The sequence below is a fragment of the Tympanuchus pallidicinctus genome, unplaced genomic scaffold (assembly GCF_026119805.1).
Source record: "Tympanuchus pallidicinctus isolate F22 unplaced genomic scaffold, pur_lepc_1.0 scaffold12, whole genome shotgun sequence".
NCBI classification, from domain to species: Eukaryota; Metazoa; Chordata; class Aves; order Galliformes; family Phasianidae; genus Tympanuchus; species Tympanuchus pallidicinctus.
In genome coordinates, this window is record NW_026294637.1 from 8,577,473 (window position 1) to 8,590,069 (window position 12,597).

Below are 12,597 nucleotides of genomic sequence, written 5' to 3' on the forward strand. Positions count from 1 at the left end.
GGGGTATTACAAGAGAATCTCTGATAAACAACATGAGAAACACATCTTCCCTTTTCTTTTTATTTTGGTGTCTAGTCCAGTGAAGTGTTAGAAAACAGCTGTGGAAACAGGGTAATTGTGTAACTTGTTCCTGACAGACAAAAAACTACAAAGGTACAAAAATCACACAAGGGGCATCTCAGCTTTTCACTGGAGATTATAAGAGCTAGGTAGAACATGAAAGCCTAGATAAATGTCTCTGAGCATTTCCACTGACCAAATATCTACTCCATATTATTTACTTGTATTGATACGGAATACATATTAACAGTACTGTACAGGTGCTTTAAATAATTTCAATCAGCTGCAGGCTGGCACAGAAGGTGTCAATGAGCTTGTGATGGCTACACAATGGAAATCAGGATGAGATTTGTTAGCTGGGATGCACGTTGATGCGGGCTTGTAAGAGCACCCTGATCAGCCTGTGAGGCTCAGAGATTGTCTCACCCTGTGCAACTGCTGGCAAACTGCTCCCACACATCAGCATATCAAAGCATGCACCAGCAACAAAATTAACAAAATGCAAAGAATGAAGGAAACATGCTGAAACTGAATTAAGAAACCAGAAAACAACCACACCTGCTATCATTTCCACTGCTACGTGTTCGTGGTTGAATATAATGAGCCCTAGAGAAAGCAAATCTGTGCAAAGCGGGTTTGGGCCTGATTCTACCTTACGGAGATGTTGTAATTGCACAGGTGACAGAGTGAGACTGTAGATGCATATCTGTCTGAGTACGGAAGATGTACCTCTTGAAATTCTTAAAGATTCTATCTCCAGTCGTGGCCTGGTTCGGTATTGTTCATTCTGCTGCATGCTGCCATGAATAATGAGGGATGTGGCAGTGCTCAATTAGCTTGCTGCTTACTTCACATGGCAGCCTGTGAGTGCAGCCTGGGAACAGTTTAAATAAACGAACCAATTGAATGCTGTAAATGTGCATAATATATTGGCTAACTAATAATCTAATTGCTATTTACCGTGTGTTTATCCCACCAGCAAAGGGTATCAAAACTCTAGGAATGTCAAAATGATGCTTACAACGTTAGTTCACATTTTTTGTACATGAACTTAGTGAAAGCTCCCTGCTTTCCATCCAAGCCCAAGCTTATGCAATAAATGTTATCTCTCTGCTATATCAAAGTAAGAATTAGTGCTCTGTAAGAGAATGCTCTATCATATTAGCATCTTTCTAATCCTATAAGCAAATAAATAATCTATTAATAAAAGAAGATTTGAGTTCAAAATGGAACTGTACTCTGTGCATTTGTTTTTTCTCAATTCAAACAAAATGGAAATCGTGAAAGGCCCATTCACCTCTGACAAAGGGTTACAAAGGGATAAAAAAGAAATCTGCTGTATCAAAATAATTATATAAAACATTAGTCTCCGAAGAAAAGGCTGGGATCACAAAACCCATTCAGCTTTCAGATGTAATCTGTTTAATATGAAGCTAGATTAAACAACATGAAGTGAAAGGGTTTAAGTATAAATCCATATAGATGCCCAAAGTATTTACAGTGTGCATTAAATAAATCATTTCATGCAAAAGGACAGTTATTGTTACTGGAAAGGTTTCCTAATTCACTTTCAGATAAAAATAAAGAGGGCTGCATTTAGAAGCTTTGTACACTTTTTCCCTTCTGACAGCTTTCAAGTGGCAGCATATTATTTGGTCTCTGCTACATACAAAGTGTCTTAATTAAAGGTTGTCTAAAAATACAGAACATTTTCACAGCCACATCTGCCATTAACTCTTCTGACATTCTGGTGGCGTTAAGTACCAGAAAATTCTTCTCGTATTAAATAGCATTCCTCTCTCATGCTCTGCCTCACAGCAATCCTAGCGCATTTTAACAGCATGTTGCCACTGGTGTGCACCATCGTTAAGGAGGTGGGCACAGCCTGCTCTCAAGCACAGCAAAATGCCTGGTTTTCCATGCTGCTCCTGGCAGAGACAGCAGCCTGGTGCTGTACATGCAACCTGGGGATATTTGGGCTGCCTTGCAGCTTTGGATTGAGTCTTAAAACAGGGCAGCACAAGGCTGACCCATCCCAGGAGCAAACAGAAATGATGATGTATTTTCACCCTTCCCCTTCTACTAGGGATAAAATTAAAGCTGAACAGACCAAGACACAGCAAAGCCAAGTGTAATGGGATGTGGCTAGACTATCCTTGCAAGGTGATTTTCTTCTGCTTGGTTATTTATTCTGAGGAGACTTAATGACAAATGAAGTCATGAAGGTTATACTATAAGAGAATATCCAGCCAGTTTGCATGTGTACGTAAAGGCAGAAGTTAAGAAAAATGCAGTTTTCTTCAGTTATGTTTTCCATATGTGGTGAAGTGTTGGATTCTCTGGTGTCTAATAATACAACTGGACTAATTCTGCAATGTTTTCCCTAAAGGGAGCACTAATCCATTTTTCTTCCTGCTGGACTGCCTCTTCTTATGAAATCTGGAAGACTGCAATATTCTTCAGACCTCCAAATTTGATTCAAATCAGCCTTCCCCAAACAAGAGTTGTATCACTGAAGAGAAGCACTGGCCAGCAAAAAACCAAAGTGTGTATTTTTATTTCCTCAAGAACGTTGGCTAAATTAGGGCTGGTTCAACTCATTTAGCATCAGGTACGTTTAAACTATAGGAGAAAAAACATACTGCTGGCAGAATCTCTCTCTCATTCTGGCTACCTATTCAAGCATTGTGGCTCATAGGTACTTGCCATGTTTGCAATTATCTGCAGTAAATACAGTTCATGGTTTAGGAAAAGAGCCAACTCCCCTGCAAAATTAGGGAGTACTCTTCTTCCAAGTGCCATTCCTGTCCCCGTATGCAATGTTGAGCAAAATGAGCTACAGAGTTTAACTCCTTTCTCTCCCTGTACTCTCTCCAAAGGCTCAGCTTTCGTTGGTGCTTAAGGACATTAACTTTTTAGACCAGATGTGTGCTCCTCTCTAGCAACTGTTTCACCCCTGAGAAGCTAAGATGCACCCACTAGAACAGAAATTAATTTATTATGCATCCTAAAGACAAATCATTGTTATTTGGGCTTTTCTGTAGTTTGTTGCTGATGTTGTTTAAAAACAAACAAACAGGACTGCTTAAGCCACTTGCATTGATTTTTTTCAAAGGTTAAAATACCTCTGGTGGATGTGTCCTAATGGAGCATTCAAGCTCAAAGAACAAGCTGTGTGACTCACCAGCTGTTAAGCAACCTTTAATGCACAGGATTCTGAGAACTGCAAAGAATATAGCACTACAAAGTACCTAAAGCTCCCTAGGAAGATCCTGATAATAAGAACCACACTGTAATATTATTCCACCAGACAGATAGGTTGATGGGCGGGATGGCTGGCGTCTTTGGGGAAAAGGTGTTTCCACATAAGTGAAACATCAAACTAGAATGTTCCTTTATTATTCTGAAGGGGGCTTGGGATAATTTATTCAAGTATGAAAGCCCACTGGAAAATTGTTGTGAAGCTTACTTATGTTATAAACATTCAAATTTAGGATTTATCTGTTCTCTGTGTTTGTACAGCACCTAGCACAAAAATGGTCAGGCTCAATTAGCATATTTCAAGTTTTTATACTAAAACTGACCTTTGATGCTCTTACCATTATTTTATTCACTCACTATCTTACGTCCAGCCAGACCTCCTGAGAGACAACGTTCTAGCAGGAATATAGCGATCAATTTTCATTTTTATTGAAAATAACTCAGAGCTTCAAGAAATTGAACAATTCTGAAAAGCTCTTGACTGGCACAGAATTTAAAATCCCTCTGTGGAGTTAAAAGATAGAAGGTTAAATTTATATGAAGTACATGTAAAATGCAGAATGGTATGATTTGGAGCATTATAGGCTTAAAAACAATTGTGGCAGAAGGAGAATTTGCTTTGGAAAGAAAGAAGAGACTGGAATCAAAGCTGAAGAATTCACGCCAGTATGTTTCAGCTCAGCGTGCCTGTATTGTAAATGCTTCATGAAGATGATCTAGGTAAAAACTGCCCTAGTGAATCTTTTTCATTAATCTGCCTGTTCAGAAACAGACACACTGCTAGTTTCACTGATATCCTTTGCCCCTTCAAAAAGACTAATTTTCTCGTGGTTTCAATGAGGCCAGTATCTTACACCTTGTCTCTTACAAAATCAGCAGAATAATGTGATCAGGAGTATGTTATATCTGAGCTTATTACTGCAAAAGTGCTCTGTTATTAATGCTTTTCAGTTGTTTTAAATTAAGATAAATGTCTGAAATACAATGGCATTATATTTGAACTCCTTACAGTTCAATATAAGCAAATTTTAAGCAGGAAACTGATGGTCCTTTTGAATGTGAAATTCTGTATTAGAACCAAATGTAGCTTTTTAATCTCATTTTGTACATATACTAAAGTCATTATTACTTTATGAAACCTTTTTAAAGATTTATATATTCCATTGACTTGGGCTTATATGGCAACTACTTTTTCTTTTAGGTTTAAAATTAAAACAGGAAAAAAAAAATCTTCCACATTCTCAGAACTCTTATTTCTTTCTTGGCACAGAAAGCTGTTAAATGAAGTCATTTTCTCCATTGTGGAACAAAGCTACAGCTACTTGTATGTCAGTCAAAATATACTTTACCCAGAAAGCTCATAGCTGCTTTGTTACTGTAAAACTGAGGTTAGCCTCATTGTTCCAGTCACACAGTCACCAGATATAACCTTTGAAAGGGAAAAATAAAGTGCATACTATTGCTGTTAACTAGATTCTCTTACTCATGCTGAGAAGTCTGGCAATTGCAATGGAATTGAGCATGGACTAACATGGTTGTTACAGCCCAAGGAGAGGGTTGAATCCTGCCAGCATTTCAGGACATCTAAGAGAGAAAAAACTATGCAAGAATTTGAATACATTTAATGCCTGAAGAAGGTATTTGTCAAGGCTACAGATTATTACATGAGAAGAAACAATAACAAAGGCATTAGCCATCTGATCACTCAGAGCCACGTTCCGATTTTCTAAGAAAGCTGTAATGTCACGTAAAAGCTAAATAAATATTCCTAGAGGTAGGAAGTAAATCAAAGAAAAAATACATCATAATAAAATCCAATGGAGAGAAGAACCTCACAGGCATACTGTTTGAATACTTGCTTCTGGTTTAGTTAACTGATTGCCTGCATTACTGCTGCTAAAGGCTGCATAGACCTCGAGCAAGACTGTATCACTCTCACACTGGGTAAATCCTAAACAAAGAGTAGCCCTGCTCAGTGGATGGATAATAGAAAAAACAGCTGCCAGATGAAGCATAAGCACTGCTATCTCCATTTGCTTAAATAAGAAAGGAGGTACGGAGGAGCCAAGTGACCTGCATTAAATCACAGTGATGTTTGTAGCAGACCTGCAGGCAGATCTGCCACAGTTACATGCCTTGTCCAGAAACCACACTTTCACTGGCTTTTGGCTTTTGTTTTTCCTCAAGTGATTATATGCAGTTTAGATTCAGCTACAGCCAAGTGGATTCCCAGGTCAGTCAGCTTATCTGGGGAGAACAGAAATGGCAGCAGTTAAACCATGTGCAGAGATCCTCAGCCAATAACCAGGTTTGGCTCAACAAAGGTAGAGCAGGGTCAGGTGTTTTCTTGGCACCTTTCCTAGATAATTGACAGATTTGAAAGAAAGGTGCTTTCCAGAGAATAAGTGCGGGCAGCAGGGTCAGAAAGCTCACCATAGGGAAACCAAAGCAAGAACTTCTGTGCAAATGCCAGTGCTGACTCACTCTGACAGGGGAAGGGACATGAACTCTCTGGAGAAGCAAAGAAAATAGCATTTCTCACAGAGAAACTGAAAAGACAACAGAACTGATTCAGATTTCTTATTTAGGTGAGTTCCTTTCTCTTTAAATAGTGTAAATAATGAGTTTTAAACATCAGTTTAAAAGATCATTTGTATATTAATGGCCAGATATAAATTATTCTTGCAGAATTCATCTTTATCCTGCACAGCTGATGAATCCTCTTTCACAGAGGACAGTCAGCTGTTTCCTGTGATCAGTTCAGATCAGCAAGCTGTCGTTCAGAGTCAAATTCTGAAAGCTTTACTAGGCCAATTTTGACATTCACAAACAGGCAGGAGAGCTCCACTGGAGCACAGTACTACTCAGCAGATGGGTGGAAGAAGCTGTCTTCTATATGACTCAGCTATTATCGAAGATGACTAGATTCTTCCAGGAGAAAAAGACAATTTAAAGCCAATACCACCCAGTACTATGAAAACACATGGCCTAACCCCACTCCAGCAATTCCCTGCACTGCAGCTTTCTCTTGTGACGTGAAGATGATGAACATCTGAGAAAGCTGTCAACAGAGAGGCTCCCCAGGTTTCAGCAAACCAGGAAAAAGACTGATACATCAAAAGAGTTGCCTTTTTTTCAATGACTTCTTCTTTTCCTTTATATCTTTGAGTGAGAGCAGCCATGTGACAAACAGAAAGATGGGTAATCCTTCCCATGAGGAACCATAAAGAGAAACTTCTCTTGCAGTTACTGGTTTCGAAAGGAGGCAGGAAAGCATGAGGGAGGGAAGGAAGGAGAGAAGAATAGAAAGGAAAGGAGAGAGGAAGGGAGGAGAATGGAGGGAGTAAACAACCAACCTTTGCATCAAATATCTTTTAACAAATGTACATATGAAATAGTTCAATCAAACCTGCAGAAACAGATCACAATGCCAGCTGTTCAGTTACTCCTATCTAAATTGATCATCATGGAGAGCATGTTAGAAACAATTCTAGAATAACAGCTTTCCACATGGTCTTCCTCTTACTATGCTACAAGAATAGGTGACCACAGTGGCTCAGGCTGTTCTTCCAATCCTGACCGACAGAGCACTGATGGCAGAAACCACAGAGAAACCTGGCATCATTGTCACTCTTGGGAGGTTTTACAGTCTTGCACCAATATTTCTGACTTCTTCATTTGTTTCTTTATTGTCTTTAAGTATGCCCAATGTGGGTTCCAGGTTTGAAGTGAGTGACAGACTGCAGTCAAACAAGGTCTTCAATGGACCAGACCCTGGAGAGGCATCACTCAAGTGAAAGCAAATTATACTAATGAAATCAATGAGGAGTCAGTCCATGGCCCTGCAAGAAGCATGCCAACTTCTTCCTACCTGGCCCCTGTCCACAGATGTTTGTCTGGCCATCCCTTTCCCTCTCACATTTGATTTACATGGGTCATCTTGTTGTCTCATTAGCATGTGCATACTGAGGAGAAGGAATCCCTTTCAGCCTCACTTCAGATCTATAGGTTTCTGACACCAAGTAGGGACAGAAATGGCTGGAGGAAGTCTTTAAAGCCAATGGGGAAAATCAGCAGCAATTTTAACAGCTGCCTCCAGGGAATGCAGCCATATCTGAGTTTAACACAAACTTACTGCTGTTTCAGGCCAGCTCATTCTTCTCTTGTTCGTTGTGCTGAAAACATCTGCAGTTTTCCTTTCAGAATTAACTTGCATACTGTAAAAAAGAACCCCAAACCAATCTCTTGCCCACAACTAGGTTGTAAGTGCTCTTTGAGGCTCTCCACATACAGACACAATCAGTCCACACCTCTCACATGCATTTACATGGTACCTGCTAAGGCTGCCACCAAACTCCTGCTCTGCTCAGACAGGGGCTCCCACAGTCCTACACATTGGAAAAAAGCTCAGGGAGCCGTGGTGGTTTTTATGGTGTTACGTGACTGATGGATGGAAAACACTGAGCTGATGCAAATTCACTTTGACTTTGTAAATTTGTTTTAAAATGTCTAATGGGGTAACTTTGTAATGGAAGAGTTTATACCAGATCAGCTTCTAACCCTGTCTGGCTCACTGTCAGCATCCTCCCACTGCAAGCATAAAGTTAATCTGAAAACATAAAGCTGCATAAACTTTGCATCATTCATCCTAGCTAATTTGACAGAAGTGTGATTGTGCAGCGTCTCTTGATTCAGATCAAATTTATGTTACCAGCTGAAAACCTGCACTGTGAACAGCCCCTTACTAATGATAACAGCATTTGTGAAAATGCACCTTTGCCATTCCCCAGTGTTGGCTCACATCCATTCCCTCAAAATCAAAAGCAAACTTTCTGCTGAAAAGAGAGAGAGAAAGAAAAACAAATTAAATTTACAGCACAAAAATTTCCAATTTTTGTGCCATTTAGAGCACTGATCTGGTAGGAAATTTCTCCAAGAACAAGCAGCTTTCTGAGGGCAGTGCTAGTGGCTCTCATGCAGTCACTAGATTGCAGTGACTTCTCTATAAAAGGTCTTTTCCCTATCTCTACCAGACACTTGGTTTTTCCTCTGTACTGCTTTCTCAGCACACCTGCATTTTTGCCTATTTTGCTATGTCTGTTATATCTGTGCTTCTAAAGAAAGCCTCCCCCTTTTCCATTTGCATGAAGAAGAGTCTTTCCAGACTGGTTTCTACTAGTAGGGTTTTTCCTCAACATTAAACTATTTGAATTTAGAAGGTTTAGCAGCACTTGTACATAAGTACTAGCAGATGATCTGGAGCAAACGCTCATTTTCCTGAAATGCACACTGTACTGTGTTACTGGAACTTCTTGATTCAAAACCTTTGTTCCTCTTCACTGTCTTCCCTGTCTTTTCACTTCTCACATTACGTCTGCAATTGCTCAACACGCTCAGGTAACTGCTTGCTTTAAGGAAGCTCCATAGTCCATGATTATTTGTGCCCTAGCCTTCTCTCTCTGACATTACTGGTCATTCGCCGCTCAACTCTCAAATTTCTGTTGTTTGAATAACATAGCAAAGGTGCAAAATCCCTCCAACAATGTCTTTTGTCCTGCACATACACTCTACTCTGGTCTCTGAGGGCCGTAGCAGTATGCTGTTTACATCTCCAGTCTTAAATAAGAGCATTTTAGAAGGCTGTGTAATGGGCCACAGCTCAGAACAAGTTTCTCTCAGCTGGCTCTTTAAATCTTCTCCGTCTCGCTCAATCAAGATTAGCACCAACACCTTGCAGGGTAACACAACCCAAACCAAAACTGTCACATCCAACCACCCTTTCACCCTTGGGCATCCCTACTGAGAAGCAGCTGTTTCCAAAGCTCCTCCTCAATATGCAAAGCAAGTCAATCTTATTCTTCCTTCTCTAGGAGATATCTGCAGGCACATCATCCCCTCCTGCTAGAGTTTCTCCTGGATCAAGGGTAGAGACACAGCTCACATATCACCCACCTGCCAGAACACAGATGGGGTGGCTATATGAAGTGTAAGTCTTTGCACAGACAGCTTGAGCTGGACTTTAGGACAGCACTGGACATGGCATTTCCAGACCCCGGAGAAAATTCCTCTCCTTTGATTTTTCTTCTCTCATTTCCCAAGGCTCTCAGCTACAGCAGCCAGACCCCTCCAGCCCTAAAGTCTAATAGGCCCTATCGTAATGTTATTCTTATTTCTTTATTTAAGAGAGTCATAAGTAGTAAAAAATAAAAATTAAAAAAATGAGACAGATGTATAAATACAACAGTTGAAAATATACTTTGTAAACATTCCCACAACAATAAGAAAAATTATGTTACTCAGTCAGGTCTGCAAATGGAAAAGTTTTGCTATATTTCAGCAAGTCAATCAGGTGAAAACAGGGTCTGGAGTCTTAAGCTTTAGAGGCTTTAACTTAGAAAAGCAGAAAAGATCATCCAAAAAACAAAAACAAAAAAACCTGATTCATAGAAATGGGTGGGGAACATTTTCTACCAGAGGTGAGTCCTGTACCATTACCATGGCTCCCCATACTGATACATAAGAACAAAAAAAGCAAGGCAACACAAAAAAAAAAAAAAAAAAAAAAAAAAAATTACTGATGTTTTCAAAGTCCAAGCATATACCTAAAGGTAGTGAAAAGGAAATGAAAAAAATAATTAGGTTTTTAACGAGTGCATCAATGTAAGAGAGACTTGGCAGAGCCTAATCAAAAGAAGATATGCTGGGAGACAGCTTGGTTACTGCAGCAGAACCAAAATATCCAATAATGTCTTAAAACAAAACCTTACATGCACTAGCAAGACCAAAGCCAGATTCAGAGCAGGAAGGGGAAAAACCATAAAGAAAATAATGTAAATAGTGATGTATCACAGTGAAGAGAGACAAAAAGGATCTGGAGGAGCTCCTTCAAAGGGTACAAATGCACTCTCTTGCAGCTCTTGATACTGCATACAGAACCTTCACAACAGGAAAAGCATGTTTCTGACTGGTGACAACACACACTCCCCAAGCTATTAGCTACAGAGAACATATCAGCTCTGTGAAAACTCATGCATGAGATCACAGAGGTAAAGAAGCATTTACTTGCCTGGTAGGCAGCAAACATACACAACAGTGAAGTCTGAGTTCACTGAGGTCAGGAACAAAGCTCACGTTGACTCAGGCGGCTGAGGATTCACCAGGATTTTTAAAATGTTTCTGTGCACCAGGTCAAGTCCTTACCATTTGTTCACATTTCCTCTGATGCAGCTTGCCTGTAAACTACCATGACCTAAGAGTTTAAAGGTAGGAGAAAGCTCAGATTAGAAAAAACAGGAGCTTTGTACATGACCTTCTGCTAAATATAAGTGTTACCTGTTAAAATTAAAAAAAGAGGTTAGCAATAGCAATAGAAATAGCAATGCAACATGATAGTACAGCTAAAGTCAATAAACAGAGTCTGATAGTAAATATTAAAAACAACACAAGTTACTCAACTTTTTGATAACCCAGCATGCAAGGTATGTTCATCTTGCACAAATTGCTATTCAATTTTTAAGACATACAGAAAAGCCTCTCTGGAACACTGCAGATGTTGCTGTGCTGCTGACATCAGAAAAGCAATCTTAGAGTGGTGGGTATATCTTCTCCTACAACATGGTGTAAATATTCAGCCACAGGAATTCAGTTTTATGGAATTCAGCTCTAGCAAGTCAGCTCTAGCAAGAAGAAATAGTAATACATTACACAAAGTTCTGATAAACTAACAAATCAGAATGCTGCATCGCTCTAGCTGCCATCAGTCCAGTCACTGTATTCTTACTGTCACTGTATTTATGTCCTTACACAGAGAAGTTATTGCTGAATGCCAAGGATTAGCCATGCTTGCTAATTTCACAACATCTTCGCACTTCCAGTAAGCTCTCCAATGCAGAATTGTAAGCATAATTTAATCGAAGTTAACTTATCTTCCCAGCACCCTAATGCAGTACGCCAAGTTATTTCCCAGTTCAAGCAGTGAGAAGCAGCGATTTATTCACACCATGTGGCACAGCTGCAAGCCCAGCTTAACTCTGTCCTCTGCGTGTCCCGCAAGAGCGTAGCAAATGTTTTTGCTCAGTATGATGTTCTTAGAAACACTGGAAATGGCTGAAGGATAATTTTTTTTTGGCTCAGTTACCCCATCAATTCATTCAAACACTTTGAGCTGTCTGCTCCTCCAAGAATGGCTGACCCATCTGTTGGAAGTGGACAAAAATGGTGCCCTTCACCACCCTGAAGAAATGCCACACATCTCAGTATTTCTGATTGCTTGACATTATGGAAGTAAGACATTTTTGTCATAGAGAGCACTGTGGCATCCCTCATCAAAGATGCTATTCAAGCCACGGAGCTAAGGTGGCCAGATTCAACTGTCATTTACAACAGTTTGGAGCTAGAAATAACTAGTGAGAATTATCACCAGTGAAAATTTGCTGTGCTTTCAGAGATTACCCCTCAGAAGACACTGACAAAACAGGTCTGCATTTCTCTTAAATACACAGACTTCAGATACGAGCAATTACAGTCATGTCAGCAGTGTGAATTGTGATATATGCTTGCCAGAGATCAAAATTAGATCTAGTTCACTTCTAAGGAGAAAAAAAAAAGAAATTTAGCAGTAAAGCACAAGTGGCCAGTTCCACTCTTGCAAAACACAGGTTTTACAAATCTGTTTATCGGTGAAAAGCATAAGTGCTGTGCTTTTAGGGTGCTAACTGGCAGATTTGCCAGTTTTTCTGGTTTGCTGTCATTTTACCTCCACTACTTCAATAGTTATCTTAGCCTCAGATGTCAAGTCTTTCTGAGCCTCTCAGCTAGTTTCCTGAAGTTTGCTGTATGGTTTTTGCAAATGCATTGGCATTCCAACCTACAACGTAACTACCTTCTGACACTGACACAGGGATCTCAGGTTTACCAAGTTTTGATGTTTGCAGAAAATTATGCCTTAGATAGTAAACTGATATTAACTGCATATTTCTCCACAGCAATACAATAATCATCCCTCAAATAATCATCTGTCAAATTCTAGAGTGTTTTAAAACTCTGAGTCATGTAAAAACACATGGCTCAGCAAGAGCAGAGGAGATTACAGAGGGTATCTTTAGTACGAGTTGATCCCAAAACTACAGGAAAAGCATAATGTCAGGGAAATGGCTGTTAACAATTGGCAAGACATAGGCTATCTGCAATCCTAGCACTGCAAGAATGCCACCTCTCTGACCACAGCAGAAAGGATGGGTATCTTAACTTTTTCCATAGGCCTGGAAGATTCGTCTA